This window comes from Canis aureus, chromosome 37 (genome assembly GCF_053574225.1).
Source record: "Canis aureus isolate CA01 chromosome 37, VMU_Caureus_v.1.0, whole genome shotgun sequence".
In the NCBI taxonomy this organism is placed as follows: Eukaryota; Metazoa; Chordata; class Mammalia; order Carnivora; family Canidae; genus Canis; species Canis aureus.
The window spans coordinates 12451746-12457899 of record NC_135647.1 but is presented as its reverse complement, the minus strand read 5'-3'; positions in this window follow the sequence as shown (position 1 = coordinate 12457899).

The following is a 6154-nucleotide window of genomic DNA, read 5'->3' as shown; positions in this document are numbered from 1 at the left end:
CAGGACTCCAGGATCGCGCCCCAGGCCAAAGGCAGGCGCTAAACCGCTGAGCCACCCAGGGATCCCCAAATAATGTAATGTGTAGCAATGGCCATGTTAAACAACTGGCTCACAAGTTTCCAGAAATTTTAGCCATAGTCTCTCCTAAGCCAGAACAAACTAGCCCCAGCACACCCCTGAGAAAGAGAGAATGATAAAACAAATGTGATGACATTTTTATATTCAGGAAATCTGGGTATAGAGTGTGTATAGGAACTCGCTCTACTATTCCTGTAACTCTTTTTGTCAATCTAAAGTCATTTCAACATTTAAAAGTCTAAAAAATAAATCAATGGAACCCTGATTCATGGATACATATTGGTTCTTTCTTTGTACAGACATGGTACAAATTAGGTATATGTTCATGGCACTACCAAAAAATAGCAGGGAAAAACATGCACTTTGGGGAAAAATGAGCCCTGACATGGCAGGGTCTGTCCCCAGGTCCCTCAGCTGCTTTATCAATGGCCCATTATTCCACAGTGAAGTCAATGACAACATGGCTTTAGGTTATCCCACGATGCAAGCAAAGTGTGATACCACGGGTATATATGAAGTATAGTGGGAGCACAGTGGAGATTTCTGACCTTTACTCCCCTACCCCTCCACATATCCTGTAGCTCCTCATCCCTCCCTTCTCTCTATAAGAAAAGCAAAATGATAAGAGAGGCTGCATGATCCATGACAGTGAGCATGCAGCGAGCAGGTGTCATCACCCTATGGAAGTTGCCCCTACGCCGCTGGGGCATGCCAAATTTCACCCCTCCCTCCGTCCCCAGCTGGAATTCGGCCATGCCTTGATACAAAGCAGCTGTCACATGGCGCAACAAGGCAGAGCAGTTTGGGACAGGAAGTGAAAGATACCACATCCTCTTGAAACTGCAAGGAAAATTTATTAGGCCTATTATCATGGCTTCACAGTTGTTAGGAAGCGGCAGTTGGGCTCTCCTATTATGATGAACTTTAGAGAAGGCATTGGTTACTGCGGCGTCTGCCTCTTGACTTTAATCTGGAGAGGAGTGTCCTTGCCCGCCCCAGTGCTTGATGGGAAAACTTCTAAGACAATCACTCAGAACAACTCTAGAAGGTGGTCACTGAAAGTGCAGACTGAAGGTGCTTGGGTGCACATAGAGATGAAGTTCCCAAGGTTCTGTCAAACAATTTATGTAGAATCGGAGAATTCTAGAACTATGGAGAAATAGACTTGGAGCTCATTTCACCCAGGCTGACAGTCTGGTTGGAGACAAAAGATGCACCCTGGCAAAAGGTCCCTTGTAGCATAAGGCTATAAATTCAAGGCGTTTGATGCGTGCTAGTGATAGTAAGCGCAGGAGGGCACAGGGAAGGGGTGATTATGAAAATCTTGAGGACTCTCTGCTCTACCCAAAGAAAGACAGCTGAGGAACCCTGCCTTGGAAACCTGAATTTTCAGAACAAGTCCTATACCTGATGAAACAGGAATTAACAGGCAACAAAGATAAAAGGGGGAATGGGCTCAAGATCTTAGGGCCAGGGAAGGAGAGGAACAGGTGGCAAGTTAAGAGGGAAGATTTTAATAACATGAGATTTCGTTGGTTCAACAAAGAAGGTCCTAATCTTATAGCTGAATCTCTCCACATACGGGTTTATCATCAGAGGCCCCAAAACAATAATCAATCTTCAGTCTCCACCAACACAAATTAGGTACATGGGAGGAAGGAAGTAGGAAGGAAGTGTTTGCCTTTGTTTTTGGTCTTTGTGGGTGTTTTTCTCTTTTGGTCTACCTAAATTTGTTTGTGTGCTTAGCCCACTGCCCGTTGCCTGAGGTCCCACTGGCACCATTCTACTCCTCTACTTCCTCCACTACAATCCTCTTCATTTTGCACCCAGAGCTCTGGACGTGGGGTTCAGTAGATGGCTGGCCACCAATACCACTTACATTAGGAGTAGAGCCTGTTTGGCAAGCACCCAAGCTTGGCTCTCTTGAAGGTTCTGGAAAGGGAGATAAAATGTGCCTTTTGCAGTGAAATGTTTGTGGACTTTCTATCAAATTCACATTGCCGACAGCTTTGTGGAGCAACCGGACACAAAGCAGAATCCCAAACCCTGCTGGCTGCCAAGCCCCTCCTCCCACTGCGAAGCCAAGGAAATGAGGAGCCCTGGCCTTCAGTGGTCTCCAGAGAAGCAGGGAGTTGTCAGGAGATCTGGAGGTGGGGGCCTGTTACCCACCCACAGTGGTCACACAAGTGACTTCTGACAAAGGCCCGTGGGTATGACCTCTACCCTAGCTCATACTCTGCTGTTCGGCCAGTCCAAGTAGTTTGGGGCCCTCTACTATTTAGTCTGCACTGCCTTGTAAATATGTCTTCCTTATTGCTAAAGTTTAATGAACATACTCCTATGAAAGCATCCTAAGGTCCTGCAACCACGTGGTCCAAGGGTAAACCCCCACTAACATCAAACCTGCAGGAAACTCTAAAGTTAGAAACGGATCATTGAGAGACCAACATCAATTACAGCTCCAGGCTCCCTGAGATCTTGTGACAACCCACTCAAAGCAGGGCTGAGGTCAACCTCCAGGGCACCTCTTACTACAGGCCAGCATGTCTGTTGCCCACAAGTCATCTGTCCCAGTCTTCTCTGTCCACTGGTGTTTGTTTGTTTTGTTGGGTTTTTTTCTTTAAGATTTTATTATTTATTCATGAGAGACACAGAGAGAGAGAGGCAGAGACATAGGCAGAGGACGAAGAGGCTCCCTGAAGGGAGCCTGATGTGGGACTCCATCCCTGACCCTGGGGATCACGCCCTGAGCCAAAGGCAGACGCTCAACCGCTGAGCCACCCAGGTCATCAGTTTCCCTCCCCATCTTTAGGTACCAGAATTAGACTGATCCATGTCCCTTTGCTCAGACAAAGATATTGTCACCTTGTAAAACTGCAGACTTTATCTGTTCTTGCTTTGCAAGAGTTAATTTTTCAGGACGAGCTTGCTTTTGCCCAGCAAAGACCTGAGGGAATCACAGTAGGATAGGTACATTTTGTTAAGGAGGCACAGGAAAGGGAACATGGGGGCGGGGGGGTGGGGAGGAGTGAGGCAGGGAGATAACAGGATAACAGGGAAACGGGATAATAGAAAAGAAAGATCAAAGCAGCATTAGCGTGAGAAAACGGCACAGCTAAGGACATACCATTTACCTCTTGCGATTTTTGCTGGGGTCAAATTTTAAAAATTGAATAGCCTCCCAGCAGCTGCTACATGTCTCTTTCCTTTGTTCTAAGGAGTATTTGGAAGAAAGTTATTCGAACTTGTGCTCTGGATAAAGCGTCTTCGATAATGTGTCTGTGAGGCTCAGACCTTGAACAACCTCATGTCTACTCTAAATCAGCCCTGACTTACTCCTTCTGTAGATTTGGAGCTGCAGCCACTTCCCAGGGCAAAGGTGACCCTCTGGGTGGCCTGAACTCTCATCCTAATTAGTATCAGCCGGCCTCTGCAAAAGAGAGAGAGGAATGGAGGCATAAGAACCATCACAGAAGGCCAAACTGTCTGTTTTGATTAAGAAAACAATTCTATTTACAATAGTGTCAAAATGAATGAAATACTTAGGGGGAAAAAAGTAATGGAGGAGGTAAAAGACTTGTATAAAATGTTGCAGAAAGAAATTAGACACAAATCTATGGAAAAACATCCTGTGTTCCATGAATTGTAAGACTTACTACTTACTGTTAAGGTACCAGTCTCACCCAGAGCAGTCTATAGATTCAATGTGATCCCTATCAAATCACAATTTTTTTTAGCAAAACTAAAATTCATTCTAAAATTCACATAGAGTCTCAAGGGATCCTGATTAGTCAAAATAATCTTGAATAAAAAAGAAGAGAGTTGGACATCTCACAATTCCTGATTTCAAAACATATTACAAAGCTACAAAATCAAAACAATGTGGTACTGGCATAAAAAAAATATATAGATATGCCAGTAGAATAGAATAGAGAACCCAGGAATAAACCTTTCTATATATGATTACATTATTTTCAGCAAGGGTGCCAAGATGACTCAAGAGGATAAAGACAATAATTGGTGCTGGTGCTAGGAAAACTGGATATTCATATGCAAAGAATAAAGTTGGACTCTTACTCAAAATTAACTCAAAATGGATCAAACACCTAAATGTAAAACCTAAAACTATCAAACTCTTAGAAGAAAAAGAAATAGGAAAAACATTTTCATGATACTAGATTTGGCAATGATTTCTTGAATGTGACACTTAGGACACAGGTAACAAAAGAAAAAAATAGAAAAATTGAACACATTTTTGCATTTTGCGAAGGGCACTATCAATAGCATAAAAAGGCAAATCTCAAAATGGGGGTACATGTTTTGCAAATCATTTATCTGGTGCGGGTCTAGTTTTCAGAAGATATAAAGAACTCTGAGAACTCAACAACAACAACAACAACAAAAAACCTGATTCAAAACTGGGCAAAGGACTTGAATACACATTTCTCAAAGAAAATATACAAATAGCCAATATGCATAAACAAAGGAGTTCAATATTACTAGTCATTGGGGAAATGTAAATCTAAACCACAATGAGACAGGAACTTACACCCAGTAGGATGGCTATTATAAAACAGAATTTAAAAAAAAAAACAAAACAGAAAATAATAAATGTTTGCAAGGATGTGGAGAAATTGAAACCCTCTCTACTGTTGGTGGGAATATAAAATGGTATAGCCACTATGGAAAACAGTATAGTGATTCCTCAAAACATTGAAAACAGAATTACCATATGATCCAGCAATTCTACTTATGGGTATATATCCAAAAGAACTGAAGGAAGGTCTCAAAGAGATATTTGTACTCCCATGTAATAGTAGTAATATTCACCATAGCCAAGAAGTGGAATCAACCCAAGTGTCCATCAACAGATGAATAGATAAACAAGATGTGGTATATACGTACAGAGGACTATTATTCAGCCTTACAAAAGAAAGAAATTATGACTCATGCTACAGAGTGAATGCATTGGAAGACATTATGCAAAGTAAAATAAGCCAGTCACAAAAAGACAAATAAAATATGATTCTACTCATACAAAGTACCTAGAGTAGTAAAAATTTATAGAAACAGAAAGTAGAATGGAGCCCCTTGTCTCCCCCAGGAAAAAAGCAGGGCAAGGCCAGTTGGTAAAGGGCTTCGTGTTTAGACGTCCACAATCCATCATCATGCCAAAGGGAAAGCAAGGATGGTGGTTGCCAGGGTCTAGTGGAGGGGGAATGAGAGGATGCTGTTTAATGACTATAGAGTTTCAGTTCAGGAAGACACGGAGAGTTCTGGAGACAGATGATGGTAATGGTTGCACAATGTGAATATAGTTAATGTTACTGAAATATGCACAAAAAATCATCAAGAAGGAAAATTTTATGTTTGGTGTATTTTATCACAATTATAAAAACTTTTAACTGTCTGCCTTGCTACATTTGATTCAGAGCATTGAGGTTTGCTTCATCCTGAGAAACTAACTCTGAGCATGCCACTCCTCTAAACCCACAATAGTTCCATCATACAACTTGGCTTACTCCAAGTCCCAACTCCTTTAACTTCATCTCATCTCCTACTGGTCCTCACTCAAGCCATATCCTTGGTCCAACCAAGATATGGCTCCCTGGGTCTTTCCTCCAGCTGTCCCATCTACCTAAAACATGTTCATTCTAATTCATTCAGCCTCTTTCCATCCTCCTTCCAGACCTGGATTGTGCCCTCACCTCTGTCACAGACTGCACCAACTCTTGCCAACCCACAACTTCTCCTTTCTCTGAGGTCGGATTGAGTTATTGTCTGAAAGACACAATTTAACACTTTATTCATTGGACAAACAAGTAACCGAGCTCCTTTCACATGCATGGCACCAGACTAGAGACTAGATTAAGGTCCACCTGATCTTGCCCTCCAGTTGATTCATTCATAAATCTTGCTTGTACTACTAGATGGTAAGTTCCTTAAGGCTGAGTGAGACTATGCATGTCTTTCTACACCTCTGCCTAAAATATAGCACCGGGGCCAATGTAAGGGATTCATTGGTTTTGGTTTTCACCACAAATTTAATAGTGAAGTGGATAATAATATTAAAAGA